The sequence below is a fragment of the Dendrobates tinctorius genome, unplaced genomic scaffold, assembly GCF_039654945.1.
Source record: "Dendrobates tinctorius isolate UK_male_01 unplaced genomic scaffold, ASM3965494v1 ptg000007l, whole genome shotgun sequence".
In the NCBI taxonomy this organism is placed as follows: Eukaryota; Metazoa; Chordata; class Amphibia; order Anura; family Dendrobatidae; genus Dendrobates; species Dendrobates tinctorius.
The window spans coordinates 33,848,461-33,867,352 of record NW_027361675.1 but is presented as its reverse complement, the minus strand read 5'-3'; positions in this window follow the sequence as shown (position 1 = coordinate 33,867,352).

Sequence of the window (18,892 nt, the reverse complement as noted above, 5' to 3'; positions counted from 1 at the left end):
GTAGTATGAATGTAGTATGAATGTAGTATGAATGTAGTATGAATGTAGTATATATGTAGTATGTATTATATATGTAGAATGTATGTCGTATGAATGTAGTATATATGTAGAATGTATGTAGTATGTATGTATCTTGTATGAATGTAGTATGTATGTTGTATGAATTTAGTATATATGTAGTATGTAGTATATATGTATATATGTTGTATGAATGTAGTATGTATGTATTATGTAGTATGTATGGTGTATGATTGTGGTATATATATGTAGTATGTATGTTTGAATGTAGTATGTATGTCTTATGCACTATGTATGTATGTTGTATGAATGTAGTATATATGTAGTATGTAAATAGTATGTAGTATGTATGCTGTATGAATGTAGTATATATGTTGTATGAATGTAGTATATTTGAAGTATATATGTATGTTGCATGAATGTAGTATATATGTAGTATGTATGTAGAGTTGTGGCCAAAAGTATTGACACCCCTGCAATTCTGTCAGATAGTACTCAGTTTCTTCCTGAAAATGATTGCAAACACAAATTCTTGGGTATTATTATCTTCATTTAATTTGTCTTAAATGAAAAAAAAAAAAAAAAAAAAACGAATTGTCATAAAGCCAAATTGGATATAATTCCTGTGACGGACTCAGCTCCTGCTGAGCCCATTTTTTGAGTGGACCCTCTGGGTCGTGGCACCCACCCACCGAGGGCGAGCTGACCTTGTGAAAATCCACCCCCAATACAGGGAGTGTCAGGGGCAAGACCAAGGGGGTGAGCCACCACGACTGCTGGGACCAGACGGCCGGCTCAGGGGACACTAGACGAGTGTCTGACGACAAGGACGAGCAGGAAGCAAGACGAGACTAGACGTAGGTGCAAGGTATCTTCATTAGAATAACACAAGATCACATACAGAGAAAACAAGCAAAACGTGCAAGGTGCGCGCGTGGGCACGCCAAGGTCCATAACATGGTACGTGCCAGATGGCACGCCTAGGCACAGGTAATGGCATGATGGCATCGGACTCCAGACTGCTGGCAAACCGACAGGGTCCAGGGATCAGGCTGCGGACGTCAGCTCCGGACATCAGGCCGCAGTCATCTGGTTCCGGACCTCTGGCAACGGTCGGCAGGTTCCGGGCATCCGGCAGGCAAACCAGGGTTCAGGCAAGGAGGCACGACAGATATCCAAGCAGGGTGCGTGTTTAGGGAACACGCCAAGGTCCAAGGCTAGGTGCGTGTGTAGGGGACACGCCAGGGTCCAAGGCTAGGTGCGTGTGTAGGGGACACGCCAGGGTTCAAGACTAGGTGCGTGTGTAGGGGACACGCCAGGGTTCAAGACTAGGTGCGTGTGTAGGGGACACGCCAGGGTTCAAGACTAGGTGCGTGTGTAGGGGACACGCCAAGGTTCGCAAACGAGACAGGGTGCGTGTGTAGCCACGCCAAAGCATAGAATAAGACAGAGTGCGTGTAGAGACACGCCAAGGTACAAGACAGAGTGCGTGTAGAGACACGCCAAGGTACAAGACAGAGTGCGTGTAGAGACACGCCAAGGTACAAGACAGAGTGCGTGTAGAGACACGCCAAGGTACAAGACAGAGTGCGTGTAGAGACACGCCAAGGTACAAGACAGAGTGCGTGTAGAGACACGCCAAGGTACAAGACAGAGTGCGTGTAGAGACACGCCAAGGCACAAGACAGAGTGCGTGTAGAGACACGCCAAGGCACAAGACAGAGTGCGTGTAGAGACACGCCAAGGCACAAGACAGGGTGCGTGTAGAGACACGCCAGGGTTCAGAGCAGGGCTGCGTGCTAGGAGCTACGCAGGGACGCACACCTCACTGGCCAATGCACACGGCTGTAACGCCAGCACGAGGCACGACTAAGGCACAGGAGGGGGCAAAGGAACCTTCGTGCTAGGAGCCACGCCAGGTTCAGGGCAGGGTGCGTGCTAGTAGACACGCCAGGGTTCAAGGCAGGGTGCGTGCTAGGAGCCACGCCAGGGCACAAGGAAGGGCTGCGTGCTAGGAGCCACGCAGGGGGCACGCCACACTGGCCAGTGCACACGGCTGTACACAAACACGTGGCACTTACCACGGCACAGGAGACGGCCAAGGGGAACCCACGCTGGGGTTCAATGCAAGGACAAGGCAGGGAACAAGGCAAGGAATACAGGCAGAAACAGAGCCAGGTCAGAGAGAGGACAGAGTCTAGCAGCGGAGCGTAGGCAGAAGCCCAGAGCTGGGCCAAGGGAAGACTTTGGGACTAGACAAAGAAACGAGCACTAAGGAGAGGAGAAATGGTGCATGTGCCAGGGAGCACTACAGAGCACCATAGGAGAGAGCGAGGCAGAGCAAGCAAAGACTGAGACCATAGGGAGGAACACAAAGCAAGGAATAGCAAGGCAGAGAACACAGGGAGGACTACAAGTCAAAGCATAGCAAAAGCAAGACATGGCAAAACAGGCGAGGCAGAGAACAAAGGAAAGACTACAAGTCAAAGCATAGCTAAAGCGAGACATAGCAAAACAGACTAAGACAAAGAACAGCAGAAGGACTACAAGGCAAAGCAAGGCAAACACAAACATGGCACGAGAGACAACACAAGACATGGCACAAGACAAGAGGCGGAATAAGAGCACGGAGCGTGTGCAGAGACGCACTACAGAGCAAAGTGCAAGGGCACAGAATAGAGGGAGCAACCCCACAGACCCAGAGCCTTGCAGGGAAGCAACACAATAATCAGGCCCTGAGCATAGGAAGAGGCGGCCAGATATAGGGCATAGCACCTCCTCCTCCAGGTCAGGACCAGGGGAGAACTTCCGGGATTCTAGACATGATGAGATGATAGCAGAACCAGACAGTGCAGGATCTTAGGAAACGTCACATGATCAGGGTTTCAGACATGACGAGATGATCACCGAACCAACCAGTGCAGGATCCTAGGAAGAACACATGATCCGGGATTCTAGACATGACGAGATGATTGCAGAACCAGACAGTGCAGGATCTTAAGAAACATCACATGATCAAGGACTCCAGACATGACGAGAAGATCACAGAAGGCAGAGCAGAAACGCAGGGATCCTGCAGCTCAGACATGAGGTGAGTCTGCACACAGCTCTATCGAACATGCAGGACAGCAGACAAAACATGCGCATGCACATCGCTCCAGGAGTTCTTGAGACAAACAGACATGGCAGACATGGCGGACGTGACAATTCCACACCAAACATAAAAAAGAGGGTGGACAAAAGTATTGGCACTATTCGAAAAATCATGTGATGCTTCTCTAATTTGTTTAATTAACAGCACCTGTAACTTACCTGTGGCACCTAACAGGTGTTGGCAATAACTAAATCACACTTGCAGCCAGTTGACATGGATTAAAGTTGACTCAGCCTCTATCCTGTGTCCTTGTGTGTACCACATTGAGCATGGAAAAAAGAAAGAAGACCAAAGAACTGTCTGAGGACTTGAGAAACCAAATTGTGAGGAAGCATGAGCAATCTCAAGGCTACAAGTCCATCTCCAATGACCTGAATGTTCCTGTGTCCACCGTGCGCAGTGTCATCAAGAAGTTTAAAGCCCATGGCACTGTGGCTAACTTCCCTAGATGTGGACGGAAAAGAAAAATTGACAAGAGATTTCAACGCAAGATTGTGCGGATGTTGGATAAAGAACCTCGACTAACATCCAAACAAGTTCAAGCTGCCCTGCAGTCTGAGGGTACAACAGTGTCAACCCGTACTATCCGTCGGCATCTGAATGAAAAGGGACTGTATGGTAGGAGGCCCAGGAAGACCCCCCACTTCTTACCCCGAGACTTAAAAAAGCCAGGCTGGAGTTTGCCAAAACTTACCTGAAAAAGCCTAAAACATTTTGGAAGAATGTTCTCTGGTCAGATGAGACAAAAGTAGAGCTTTTTGGGCAAAGGCATCAAGAGTTTACAGGAGAAAAAAAAGAGGCATTCAAAGAAAAGAACACGGTCCCTACAGTCAAACATGGCAGAGGTTCCCTGATGTTTTGGGGTTGCTTTGCTGCCTCTGGCACTGGACTGCTTGACCGTGTGCATGGCATTATGAAGTCTGAAGACTACCAACAAATTTTGCAGCATAATGTAGGGCCCAGTTTGAGAAAGCTGGGTCTCCCTCAGAGGTCATGGGTCTTCCAGCAGGACAATGACCTAAAACACACTTCAAAAGGCACTAGAAAATGGTTTGAGAGAAAGCACTGGGGACTTCTAAGGTGACCAGCAATGAGTCCAGACCTGAATCCTATAGAACACCTGTGGAGAGATCTAAAAATGGCAGTTTGGAGAAGGCACCCTTCAAATATCAGGGACCTGGAGCAGTTTGCCAAAGAAGAATGGTCTAAAATTCCAGCAGAGCATTGCAAGAAACTCATTGATGGTTACTGGAAGCGGTTGGTCGCAGTTATTTTGGTTAAAAGTTGTGCAAGCAAGTATTAGGCTGAGGGTGCCAATACTTTTGTCTAGCCCATTTTTGGAGTTTTGTGTGAAATGATCAATGTTTTGCTTTTTGCTTCATTCTCTTTTGTGTTTTTTCATTTAAGACAAATTAAATGAAGATAATACCAAAGAATTTGTGTTTGCAATCATTTTCAGGAGTATTATCTGACAGAATTGCAGGGGTGTCAATACTTTTGGGCACAACTGTATGTAGTATGTATGTATGTTTTTTTTTTTTGCATTCAACACATTAGCCGGATGATGGGACTACTACTGTCCCATCATTGGCTAACGAGTCAATCACTGTCATTGTAGCAGGCATAGCCTGATGGGACTTGTAGTCCCATCGGATGATGCCTGCACACACACACAACCCCCGGCAGGCCCGCACAGACCCCCGGCAGGCCCGTACAGATCCCCGGCAGGCCCGCACAGACCCCCGGCAGGCCCGCACAGACCCCCGGCAGCCCCGCACAGACCCCCGGCAGGCCCGTACAGACCCCCGGCAGGCCCGTACAGACCCCCGGCAGGCCGCACAGACCCCCGGCAGGCCCGCACAGACCCCCGGCAGGCCGCACAGACCCCCGGCAGGCCGCACAGACCCCCGGCAGGCCCGCACAGACCCCCGGCAAGCCCGCACAGACCCCCGGCAGGCCCGCACAGACCCTCGGCAGGCCCGCACAGACCGCCGGCAGCCCGCACAGACCCCCGGCAGGCCCGTACAGACCCCCGGCAGGCCCGCACAGACCCCCGGCAGGCCCGCACAGACCCCCGGCAGGCCCGCACAGACCCCCGGCAGGCCCGCACAGACCCCCGGCAGGCTCGCACAGACCCCCGGCAGGCCCGTACAGACCCCCGGCAGGCCCGCACAGACTGCGCATCATGATGACATCATTTCAACAGTCAATCACAGCCATGCCATTAGTTAACATGGCTAACACAACTGGCTGATAGCATTATGGGAACTTCCGATTCCGGTATTCGATACTGTAAAAATATTGGTACTCGGTATCGGAATTCCGATACCGCGAATTTCGGCCGATACCCGATATTTGCGGTATCAGAATGCTCAACACTTTTCATCACATGACGCATGCCCCTGAGAGAGAATGTGCGCCAAAGTGGATTTAGAAGCCCAGTGAGCCAAACTGGCTCATAAAGGGCCGACGCGCCAAAGTGATTCTTAAAGGGCCGGTGCACCGAAATGATTCTTAAAGGGTCGGCACGCCAAATCGAAAGCTGAGCCACCCAAGCCTCCAAATCGGAGGCTGATCGACCCTGGCCTACAAATCGGAGGCTGAGCCACCCTGGCCTCCAAATCGGACCCAGAGTGGCCCCGCTCACAAAATCGAACCAAGAGGGGCCCCGCCCACCAAATCGGACCCAGAGTGGCCCCGCCCACCAAATCAGACCCAGAGTGGCCCCGCCCACCAAATCAGATCCAGAGTGGCCCCGCCCACCAAATCTGACCCTGAGGGGCCTTGCCCACCAAATCAGACTCAGAATGGCCCCGCCCACCAAATCGGACCCTGAGGGGCCCCGCCCAGCAAATCAGACCCTGAGGGGCCCCGCCCACCAAATCAGACCCTGAGGGGACCTGCCCTCCAAATCTGACCCTGAGGGACCCCGCCCACCAAATGGGACCCTGAGGGGCCTCGCCCACAAATCGGACCCTGAGGGGCCCCGCCCCCACAAAATCGGACCCAGAGTGGCCCCACCCACCAAATCAGACCCTGAGGGGCCCCGTCCACCAAATCAGACCCTGAGGGGCCTCGCCCACCAAATCGGACCCAGAGTGGCCCCGCCCACCAAATCGGACCCTGAGGGGCCCCACCCATCAAATCAGACACAGAATGTCCCCACCCACCAAATCGGACCCTGAGGGGCCCCGCCCACCAAATCGGACCCAGAGTGGCACCGCCCACCAAATCGGACCCAGAGTGGCCCCGCCCAGCAAATTGGACCCCGAGTGGCCCTGCCCACCAAATCAGACCCAGAGGGGCCCCGCCCATCAAATCGGACTAAGAGTGGCCCCGCCCACCAAATCAAACCCTGAGGGGCCCCACCCACCAAATCAGACCCTGAGGGGCCCCGAACACCAAATCGGACCCTGAGGGGCCCCGCCCACCAAATCGGACCCTGAGGCTCCCCGCCCACCAAATCGGACCCAGAGTGGCCCCGCCCACCAAATTGGACCAAGAATGGCTCCCCCCACCAAATTGGACCAAGAGGGGCCCCACTCACAAAATCGGACCCTGAGGGGTCCCGGCCACAAAATCGGACCCTGAGGGGCCCCGGCCACAAAATCGGACCCTGAGGGGCCCCACCCACAAAATCAGAACCTGAGGGAATATACCCATAAAATTGGACCCTGAGGGGCCACACCCATAAAATCGGACCCTGAGGGGCCCCGCCCACCAAATCGGACCCAGAGTGGCCCCGCCCACCAAATTGGACCCTGAGGGGCCCCACCCACAAAATCGGACCCTGAGGGGCCCCGGCCGCAAAATCAGACTCTGAGCGGCCCCGGCCACAAAATCGTACCCTGAGGGCCCCACCCACAAAATCGGACCCTGAGGGGCACCGGCCACAAAATCAGACCCTGAGGGACCCCACCCACAAAATCAGACCCTGAGGGGCCCCGGCCACAAAATCAGACCCTGAGGGGCCCCGGCCACAAAATCAGACCCTGAGGGGCCCCGGCCACAAAATCGGACCCTGAGGGGCCCCGCCCACCAAATCAGACTCTGAGGGGCCCCACCCACAAAATTGGACCCTGAGGGGCCCTGGCCGCAAAATCAGACCCTGAGGGGCCCCGGCCACAAAATCATACCCAGAGTGGCCCCGCCCACCAAATCGGACCCAGAGTGGCCCCGCCCACCAAATTGGACCCAGAGCAGCTGCACCCACAAAATCAGACCCTAAGGGGCCCCACCCACAAAATCGGACCGAGGGTCCCCGGCCACAAAATCGGACCCTGAGGGACCTCGGCCACAAAATCGGATCCTGTGGGGCCCCACCCACAAAATTGAACCCTGAGGGGCCCCGAACACAAAATCAAACCCTGAGGGGCCCCGTCCACAAAATCGGACCCTGAGGGGCCCCACCCACAAAATCGGACCCTGAGGGACCCCACCCACAAAATCGGAACCTGAGGGGCCCCGGCTGCAAAATCAAACCCTGAGGGGCCCCGGCCACAAAATCATACCCTGAGGGGCCCCACCCACAAAATCGGACCCTGAGGGGCCCCACCCACAAAATCAGACCCTGAGGGGCCACACCCACAAAATCGGACCCTGAGGGGCCACACCCACAAAATCTGACCCTGAGGGATCCCAGCCACCAATTCAAGCCCTGAGAAGCACAGGCCATCGAATCGGATCCTGAGGGGCCCCACCCACCAAATCAGACCCTGAGGCCAAACTGGTCCCTGAGAGGCACCCACAGTTAAAATGGATCCTGAGTTGAGTCTTGCAGGGGCAGCAGGCAAGTCTCTCTTAAAGGGGCAGCCCGGGCACCTTTTCAAAGCACTATCTGTACTTCCTTCAGGAAATACACATCTAGGTCTTATTATTATTCAGTTGATTTCCACAATTAATGCGGCCCGAACTGCTACACGCACAGACTCCATTGAGGCGTCATTTCGAAGCCAGCATCCACAAGAGGTGTGCTAAGTATTTTTCGTGTCGATCGGATTTGTAGTTTTTGCGCAATTTGCATTTTAATTTCTTTTTCCCTGAAATTGGAATGCATTGTCTCAATGCATTTCAATGGAAAATTTTGCCATAGGAATACATGGGGCAGTCATGAGGCGATTCAAATTTGAGGACCAGTTGCAGCAGCTCATTGATATGCGCAGGCAGACCCAGTTACTATGCCAACGCCTATGAACTTTACATGACTCCACCAGGACAGAGTTTCTGCCAGATAATATCATCTCTTAAAGCGAAACCCAAAGCACAAATGCAAATCTAGCTTCATCACATGACGCATGCCCCTGAGAGAGAATGTGCGCCAAAGTGGATTTAGAAGCCCAGTGCGCCAAACTGGCTCTTAAAGGGCCGACGTGCCAAAGTGATTCTTAAAATGAGTCTAAAGCCTCTTTCACACATCAGTTTTTCGCCATCAGGCGCGATCCGGCTATTTTTACGAAAACCGGATCCGGCGAAATGCAATGTCGGATCCAGTTTTTCCCCATTGACTTACATTAGCGCCGGATCACGCCGGATGGTCATGCGTTTCGTCCGGTTTTGACCGGATCCGGCAATGTGTCGCAATCTGGCGTCTGGAAAAAACGGCAACTGTAACATTTTTTGTCTCCGGCGAAAAAGTCGGATCCGGCGCGTCCGACTTTTTCACACAATGAAAGTCTATGAGCGCCGCAATGCGCCGGATCCGGCTTTGGCTGGATCCGGTGGCCGGATCCGATTTTTTTGGTCTGAGCATGCTCAGTAGCCCTGCCCACAACAAACATATATAAACCCATGACAGTGGGACCCTGAGCCACAGCCAAAATGCCACCTAAAAAGAGAGGCGACCGATGCAGAAGATGGCAGGAGACAACAACTGCACCACCCCAAATGGAGCATGGTGACCAGGCCGAGGGGAGTCCACCAGCAGATGACAGACGGTAATTATGACATCCCCCATTGCTCAAAACTAGGGCCATGGAATATCAAGATATTCATTGGCCCTTTGTTTCTCTTTATTCACCAGCAGAATACGCCCTAGAGATGATGCAGCAGCAGCACCGGCAGCAGCGGCAGCACCATCAGCAGCATCAGCAACACCAACCAGAGTGGAGTCTGGGCAGCAGTAGGACACCACATCTTCTTCTGGGAGCCCTCCCTCGCATCGTCAGCGTTTGACGGTAAGTTTTTATTTCCAATATCCATTATCTCTGGAATACATGTCTATTCATTGGCTTTTATTTCAAAACAGGAATCACAAGCTGAAGAGGAGCTCCCAGAAGAAGAACGAAGGGGTGGACAGATACCTGGAGTGGGCTCACAATTGGTAAGTTTCTTGCATCAAACGCAGAAACACAACATCACACTACACACAACACATAGAAAACAGTGTACCGCAGACATCACACAGCAAACAAATTTGCCAACATCCAAACACATAATTTTTTTTATTTTCTTCTCTAGTCTTCCCAATCTGGTGCTCGGCCAAAAGGTCCTCGCAGTGCCTCCCAGGGTCGTCGGTGACAGCAACGCGGCGGTCACCAGCGTGTAAGTATAATATTTTAGTTTAATTTTTTTACACTTTTTATTTCATGTCTTAAAGTGTGGTGCCTAATTTTGCTATTTTTCTCTTTTACTTTAACAGCCTCACAGCGTGCTCCCGACTCTGACGGTGAGGATGGAGGAATTGATGTGGACCAGCTAATCGATCTCGTCAGAGAAAGGGAGCCGCTATGGAATATGGCTGACCGCCGCCATGCTGACCTGATAGTTACCCGACGGCTCTGGGAGGAAATCTGTTTGCTCCTTGTTGACCGCTGGGAGGACCTCGATGCTCGGGCCCAGATTAAAGAGCGTAAGTATATACAGTACCGGTTTCTTGATGTAAACCAGTGTTTCCTGAACTCCAGTCCTCGTGGTCCCCACGGATCATGTGTTCAGGATTTCTATTTACTTTGGAAATCCTGAAAACATGACCCATGGGGGGCATGAGGACTGGAGTTTGTGAAACACTGATGTTGTATACTAACCACTTTGTGCTTTCACGTTTCAGGGGAGAGAATTGTGAAGCGGTGGTGGTCTGTGAGGGATCGTTTCAAGAAGGAGTTCAACAAAGAGATGCGGGCCCCAAGTGGCTCTGGAGGACGCAGGAGAAAGTGCAAGTACACACGAGCCCTGCCGTTCCTCCAGGATACAACGGTCACCAGAAGGTAAATATTACACACCACATGTCAAAAAAAATCTTTACATGTCTAATTTTTTCCAGCCAGGGCCACCCCATGTCACTATATTAATTGTATTTTTTTCTCTTTATTCCACGGCACGGTGAGCAGCACTCGGGAGCCTGCACGGTTGGACCCTTCTGAAGCGATCCCTGAGGAGACCGGCACCGAGGGACACTTCGACCGCCTCGGTACATCTGCACCTTCCCAGCCTTCCCACACATTCGACCCATCTGTCCCATCCACCAGCGCAGGAGCATCGTGGCCGCCTACATTACATGAAGCTGCTGGTGAGGAGATCGCTTTCCCTTTACCCCACCCTTCTGCCCCTGCCGCCTCTAGTACACCAGTGGGTACTGGGCGGCAGCGGCAGAGGGGTCAGGAAAAGAGCTATGCGCCAGAGTTCCTGCATCTGAATGCATCTTTTCAGAACTGTCTAAAAGTCTTGTCACAGAAAATCTCCGCAGGCTTTCAGCAGATCAACTCCAGCATTCTGGAGTTGAAGACACTTCTGCAAACCATGCATTCAGAAGCAAGATCTTTGCCAAACCACACCTTTTTCAGGTCTGTTGTGGAGCGCATGGAAACGCTCTCTCCTAGCCAGCAGATGCATGTAATACATTCGTGCCATGGTGCTCTACTGCAAGTTACCTCCCAACCTCCTCCTCCCACCCCTGTAGTTCCTCCACCTGCACCCTCTCCAGCCACTGTCCCTCTTCCCCCTCCTATTACATACCAGCCACCTCCCCAGTACCACCAACCTCCCCAGTACCAGCCATCTCCCCACTTCCAGCAACCTGCCCTGTACTAAACTCCTTCCCCATACCACTTTCCATCCACATCATCTGCTCCTACAGTCCCTGCCCAACCCTGCACTCCACCACCCACCACCTGTTCTGCCTCCCATATCTCCACCAATTCTCTATTTTTTTCCACACCTTCACCTCTAACTGTTCCTTCCCCACCATGATCCCAGTCCTCTCTCCACACTCCCAGTGTCGAAGTGTCCCGCAGCCTCTCCAGCAGTATTTCCACCCCACAATACACAAACTTATAATTTTGTGTTCAATAAAAATGACCAATGTTGTTGTTTCAAAGTTTTATTCTAAAAGTTTTATAAAATTTCAAAACATTTTATTAAAATTTTTTTTTTTTCAAAATAACTTTATCAATAAAAGTTAAATTATTGTTTTAAAATGGGTCTGTGATTTATTTCTGTGGCGAAATATGGTATACCAAAAGGTTTAATACAGGGTATTTAAAAGGTTTAAAGGTATAATACAGGGTATTTTAAAGGTAAAAAGGAATTCAAAACCAGGTATATAACTGTGGGAAAACGGTAACAACATTTTACCTTTTTGCCACAGTTGTGTTCCCGGTTGTGTTTTATTCAAAGTATTTCACCTTTTATAAAAAGTTGTGTATCTTGTTGGTGATTTACTAATAATGTACACAACTTTTGTTAAAAGGTGAAATACTTTGAATAAAACACAACCAGGTACACACCTGTGGCCAAAAGGTAAAAATAGTTCAACCATGACAACATAGCCAAGTTTGGTTGGCAAAGGTATACTGTTGGTACAGAAGGTACACAACTTTGGTTAAGGGCAGAAATTTTTCTGTCATCCTGCCAATGTAGTATTTAGTGTTGAGTGATACCGTCCGATACTTAAAAGTATCGGATCGGATGGTATTGGCCGATCTAAAAAAAATATCGGGTATCGCCGATTCCGATACCGGAAGTCCCATTCAAGTCTATGGGACTTCCGGTATCGGAATAAGAAAAACCCTATTTTTGCCTTGTACTGCCTCTCTGGGGTCTGTACGGGCCTTTCGGGGGGCTGTGCCGGCCTGCCGGGGGGTCTGTGCAGGCTCCGGTGGTCTGTGCCGGCCTGCCGGTGGTCTGTGCAGGCTCCGGTGGTCTGTGCCGGCCTGCCGGTGGTCTGTGCAGGCTCCGGTAGTCTGTGCAGGCATCGTCCGATGGGACTACAAGTCCCATCGGGTGATGCCTGCTACCATGACAGTGATTGACACATTAGCCAATGATGGGACAGTAGTAGTCCCATCATCCGGCTAATGTGTTGAATGTAAAAAAAAAAAAAAAAAAATAAAAATTTACATACTACATATATACTACATGCAACATACATACTACATACATGCTACATACATACAACATGCATACTACATATATACTACATGTAACATACATACTACATACATGCTACATACTACATGCATGCTACATACTACATACATGCTACATACATACTACATACATAATACATATATACTACATGCATGCAACATACATACAACATATATACTACATGCATGCAACATGCATACTATATATATATATACTATATATACTACATGTAACATACATACTACATATATACTACATGCATACTACATACATGCTACATACATACTACATACATAATACATATATACTACATGCATGCAACATACATACAACATATATACTACATGCATGCAACATGCATACTACATATATACTATATATACTACATGTAACATACATACTACATATATACTACATGCATACTACATACATACTATGCCGAGCTGGGCAGATTCCCTCTACACCTAACGGTTCTAAAGAGGGCACTGTCATTCCGGGCTCACCTACGTAGGAGCAATCCAAGCTCCCATCACCATAAAGCCCTGACACATGTAGGGGAAACAGAAAAACCAGGACCCTCGGAACAGCTCACCCAAACCCAACCTGACCAGAAAACCAATCACAACAACCTGACAAAAGCCGGAATCAGGAAGATGGTAGACGAAGGCCAGGAGAGGTACGTAAGTGACTGGAAGAACGACATCATCAGCTCACAGAAACTGACCATGTACCAGAGTCTACAGAGAGACTACAGACTGGCTCCATACCTGGAGAAACTCCCGGACCCCAAAGACCGCAAGATCCTGAGCCGGTATAGACTCAGTGCCCACAGTCTGGCCATCGAATCCGGCCGACACAGGCAGAGCTACAAGCCCAGGGAGGAAAGACTGTGCCAGCACTGTGACCAGGAGGCCCTGGAGGATGAGACCCACTTCCTGCTACACTGCTCCAAGTACTCAGCAGTGAGGGACACTCACTTCAGGAGACTCTCACATCTCTTCCCGGATTTCACCACCATGAAGGAGGAAGAGAAAACATACATCCTGCTGGGGGAAGAAGAGAGAGCAGTGGAGATAGCAGCGCAATATGTGAACGAATGCCATAGACTGCGAGAAAGAGAACTCTGATATGCCATGGACTTCTATGGCCCCCACCCTGGATATGCCCCAATCCCCCATCCACCTTCCCTATGCCATGGACTTCTATAGCCTCATCCTGGCTATGCCCCAACCCCCCATTCACCTTCCCTATGCCATGGACTTCTATAGCCTCATCCTGGATCTGCCCCCATGCCGCCATCCACCTTCCCTATGCCATGGACTTCTATAGCCCCAACCTGGATCTGCCCCATCCACCTTTCCTACAGCCCCTTCCCAACATCCCTACAGTCCCTATCCCTATTCCCTTCTGTACACCTGCTTTGGCAAAACTAATGTGTATTTAGTCCTGCCAATAAAGCTTCTTTGAATCTTGAATCTTGAATCTATACTACATGCATACTACATACATACTACATACATGCTACATACATACTACATACATACTACATATATACTACATGCATGCAACATACATACAACATATATACTACATGCATGCAACATGCATACTACATATATACTATATATACTACATGTAACATACATACTACATATATACTACATGCATACTACATACATACTACATACATGCTACATACATACTACATACATAATACATATATACTACATGCATGCAACATACATACAACATATATACTACATGCATGCAACATGCATACTATATACTGTATATACTATATATACTACATGTAACATACATACTACATATATACTACATACATACTCATACATACTCATACATGCTACATACATAATACATATATACTACATGCATGCAACATACATACAACATATATACTACATGCATGCAACATGCATACTACATATATACTATATATACTACATGTACAGGTGGTCTGTACCGGCCTACACAGACCACCGGCAGGCCGGTACAGACCCCCGGACAGTCGGCACAGCCCCCCCGAAGGACCGAACTGACGGCGCATCATGATGCGCACAGACAGCGCATCATGATGACGTCATTTCGGCAGCCAATCAGAGCCACAAAAGTGGCTCATTGCATTTTGGACTTCCGATTCCGGTATCCGATACGAAAAAAGTATCGGTACTCGGTATCGGAATTCCGATACGGCAAATATCGGCCGATACCCGATACTTGCGGTATCGGAAAGCTCAACACTAGTAGTTTTCCTTGAGGTGACATATAGTATTGTGCAAAATTGTCCCTCATTACTGAAACCGTCACAGAACTTCTAGTGGTAATGTTCTGGTAATCTTGCAAGGTGGTTTCTTCAGACGTGTCCTCAATGGTAATGGGTTCCTTGCAGAGAACAAAATTGTGGAGTACCACGCAAGCTTTGATCACCTCGCCGACAGTTTCAGTCTTGAGGTTGATCGCAGACAATAGGACCCGCCATTTGGCTGTCAGAATACCAAAGGCACATTCCACCATTCTTCTTGCTCTTGTGAGGCGGTAATTAAAAATGCGTTTTGTTCTTGTCAATCCTCTGCTAGAGTACGGTTTGAAAAGGTGTTCTGACAGCTGGAATGCTTCATCCCCTACACAGACAAATGGCATAGGTGGACCAGATGTTTGCGGCAGCGGTCTAGGGGGTGGGAACTGGAAGGTGTTTCCATACAGTTTACGCCCCATGGAAGACAGTTTGAAAACTTGAGTCATTTGAGCGGCCATAGGCCCCGATATCCACTGCAATAAATTTATACTCTGTGTCAGCGATTGTCATGAGGACAATGGAAAAATATTTCTTGTAATTGAAAAATTCCGATCTGGATCCTGATGGCTTAACAATGCGGATATGTTTCCCATCCACAGCGCCCAAGCAATTGGGAAACTGACATATCTGTTGAAACTTGTCAGCTATTTCAATCCACCTCTCTGTTGTGGGCTCTGGTAAAAACTCATCAAGTAAACAGTCCCACAGCGCACTGCATGTGTACTTCACAATTCCAGATATGGTGGAAATCCCAAGTCTATACTGGAAATGGAGTGACGAAAGGGATTCTCCAGTTGCAAGGAATCTATGGGCAAATAAAAAAAAAAATTATTAGTTCCAAATCACAGCATACATACCAAAAATCAGCTATAACACTTGCAGATACAAAGTACCACCAACAATATTCCAGTGAAAGTGTGCTCTGATGCAATCAGGTACAATAAATGTGTCTTACCTTAGAGTCACCATCAGACGCTCTGTCGGTGAAATGGAGAAGCGGCAATAGGTGTCTGATTTTCTTATGCGGTGTGCTATGCGCTCCACCAAGTAATCAAAATTCTCCATTTTCATCCAAACATATGCAAAAAATTTCTCCGGGTTTCGTCTAAGGTCCATACAGAGTGTAGAATAGACCCCACGCGTCATTCTCTTGGCTGTGATGGGGTGGATCCACAAACGTCGTCTACGATGCCTGATGCGCTGCTGTCTCGCTCTCTCCTTCTCCAGAACAATCACTCTCAAACGATTTGCCTCCGCTGTAAAATCCACCAAGTTCTTCAAAATATTTCCAATCACAACATCCATCTTCGCCAGTCACTTGCTCTTCTCTCCAACATGCAGTTTCTCCTCTACAACCTGTCAAAGATGGGCTGTAGGAACACGGTATATATAGTTTTTCAGTAGCCAATCCCATTCGGAAGCCCACCAAGGGGCTAGCTTTTTAAAAACCGGATCCGGCGTATCCGTTGAAAAACAGTTGAAACGGATGAGACGGATCCGGTTTTTGGTCGGATGCGCATGACTGATCCGGCAGGAAACCGGATCCGTCACATCCGGTTTTACATAACATTTGCCGGATCCGGCGACGCCGGATTGCGCCTGACGGCGAAAAACTGATGTGTGAAAGTAGCTTTAAAGGGCCGGCATGCCAAATCGAAAGCTGAGTGACACCAGGCTCCAGATCGGAGGCTGATTGACCCCGGCCTCCAAATCGGAAGCTGAGCCACAACGGCCTTCAAATCGGAGGCTGATCGACCCTGGCCTACAAATCGGAGGCTGAGCCACCCTGGCCTCCAAATCAGAGGCTGAGCCACCCCGGCCTCCAAATCAGAGGCTGAGCCACCCCGGCCTCCAAATCGGAGGCTGAGCCACCCCGGCTTCCAAACCGGAGGCTGATCGACCCTGGCCTCCAAATCGGAGGCTGATCGACCCCGGCCTCCAAATCGGAGGCTGATCGACCCCGGCCTCCAAATCGGAGGCTGATCGACCCCGGCCTCCAAATCGGAGGCTGATCAACCCCGGCCTCCAAATCGGAAGCTGAGCCACCCTGGCCTCCAAATCGGAGGCTCAGCCACTCCGGCCTCTAAATCGGAGGCTGAGCCACCCCGGCCTCCAACCCCGGCCTCCAAATTGGAGGCTGAGCCACCCCGGCCTCCAAATTGGAGGCTGAGCCACCTCGGCCTCCAAATCGGAGGCTGAGCCACCCCAGCCTCCAAATAGGAGGCTGATTGACCCCGGCTTACAAATCGGAGGTTGAGCCACCCCGACCTCCAAATCGGAGGCTGATCGATCCCGGCCTCCAAATCGGAGGCTGAGACACCCCAGCCTCCAAATAGGAGGCTGATTGACCCCTGCCTCCAAATCGGAGGCTGAGCCACCCCAGCCCCAAATCGGAGGCTGAACCACTCGGCCTCCAAATTGGAGGCTGAGCTACCCCAGCCTCCAAATTGGAGGCTGAGCCACCCTGGTCTCAGAAACAGAGGATGAGCGACCCCAGCCTCAAAAAGAGAGGCTCAGTGACCCTGGCCTCCAAATAGGAGGCTGCGCGACCCCGGCCTCCAAATAGGAGGCTGAGCGACCCCAGCCTCCAAATAGGAGGCTGAGCGACCCTGGCCTTCAAATAGGAGGCTGAGCGACCCCGGCCCCCAAATCAGAGCCTGAGCAATTTCAGCCTCCAAATCAGAGGCTGAGTGGGTTGCCCAAGTGTGAAAGCCATGCCGAAGCAGCAAGCAAGTCTCTTAAAGGGGCAGCTTGGGCACCATTTCAAAGCACTGCCTTCAGGAAATACACATCTAGTTATAGTGCTTTGAAAAAAGCACTTTCTTGTAATCTGAACACTGCTAACTTATTCTTCTTCTTCTGCTTCTTCTTCTTATTATTCAGTTGATTTTCAGCAATTAATGCGTCCCGAACCGCTGCAGGCACAGACTCCGTTGATGTGTAGTTTCGAAGCCAGCGTCCACGAGTGGTGTGCCAAGTATTTTCCGTGTTGATCGGATTAGTAGTTTTTGCGCAATTTGCGTTTGAAAAAACATTTTCCTCAATGCATTTCAATGGGAAAATGTTGCCACAGGGAAAACATGCCCTGAGGTGATTCAAATGGCAGTTAAGCTCATTGATATGCGCAGGCACACCCAGTTACTATGCCAATGCCTTCACATGACCCCTTCCAGGATACAGTTTCTGACAGATAATTTCAGCTCTTAAAGTGAAACCCACAGCACAAATGCAAATCTAGCTTCATCACATGACGCATGCCCCTGAGAGAGAATGTGCACCAAAGTGGATTTAGAAGCCCAGTGCGGCAAACTGGCTCTTAAAGGGCCGACATGCCTAAGTGATTCTTAAAGGGCCGGCGCACCAAAATGAGTCTTAAAGGGCCGGCGCGCCAAATCGAAAGCTGAGTGACCCCAGGCTCCAAATCGGAGGCTGATTGACCCTGACCTCCAAATCGGAGGCTGAGCAACTCCGACCTCCAAATCGGAGGCTGATCGACCCTGGCCTACAAATCGGAGGCTGAGCCACCCTGGCCTCCAAATCGGACCAAGAGTGGCCCCGCCCACCAAATCGGACCAAGAGTGGCCCCGCCCACCAAATCGGACCCAGAGTGGCCTCACCCACCAAATTGGACCCAGAGTGGCCCCGCCCACCAAATCGGACCCAGAGTGGCCGCGCCCACCAAATCAGACTCTGAGAGGCCTTGCCCACCAAATCGGACCCTGTGGGGCCCTGCCTACTAAATTGGACCCAGAGGGGCTTCGCCCGCAAAATCAGACCCTAAGGAGCCCCACTCACAAAATCGGACCCTGAGGGGCCCCGGCCACAAAATTGGACCCTGAGGGATCCCGTCCACCAATTCAAGCCCTGAGGAGCCCAGGTCACCGAATCAGATCCTGAGGGGCCCCACCCACCAAATCAGACCCTGAGGGGCCCCACAGGCCAAAGTGGCCCCTGAGAGGCACCCACAGTTAAAACGGATCCTGAGTTGAAAGTCTTGCAGGGGCAGCAGGCAAGTCTCTCTTAAAGGGGCAGCCCGGGCA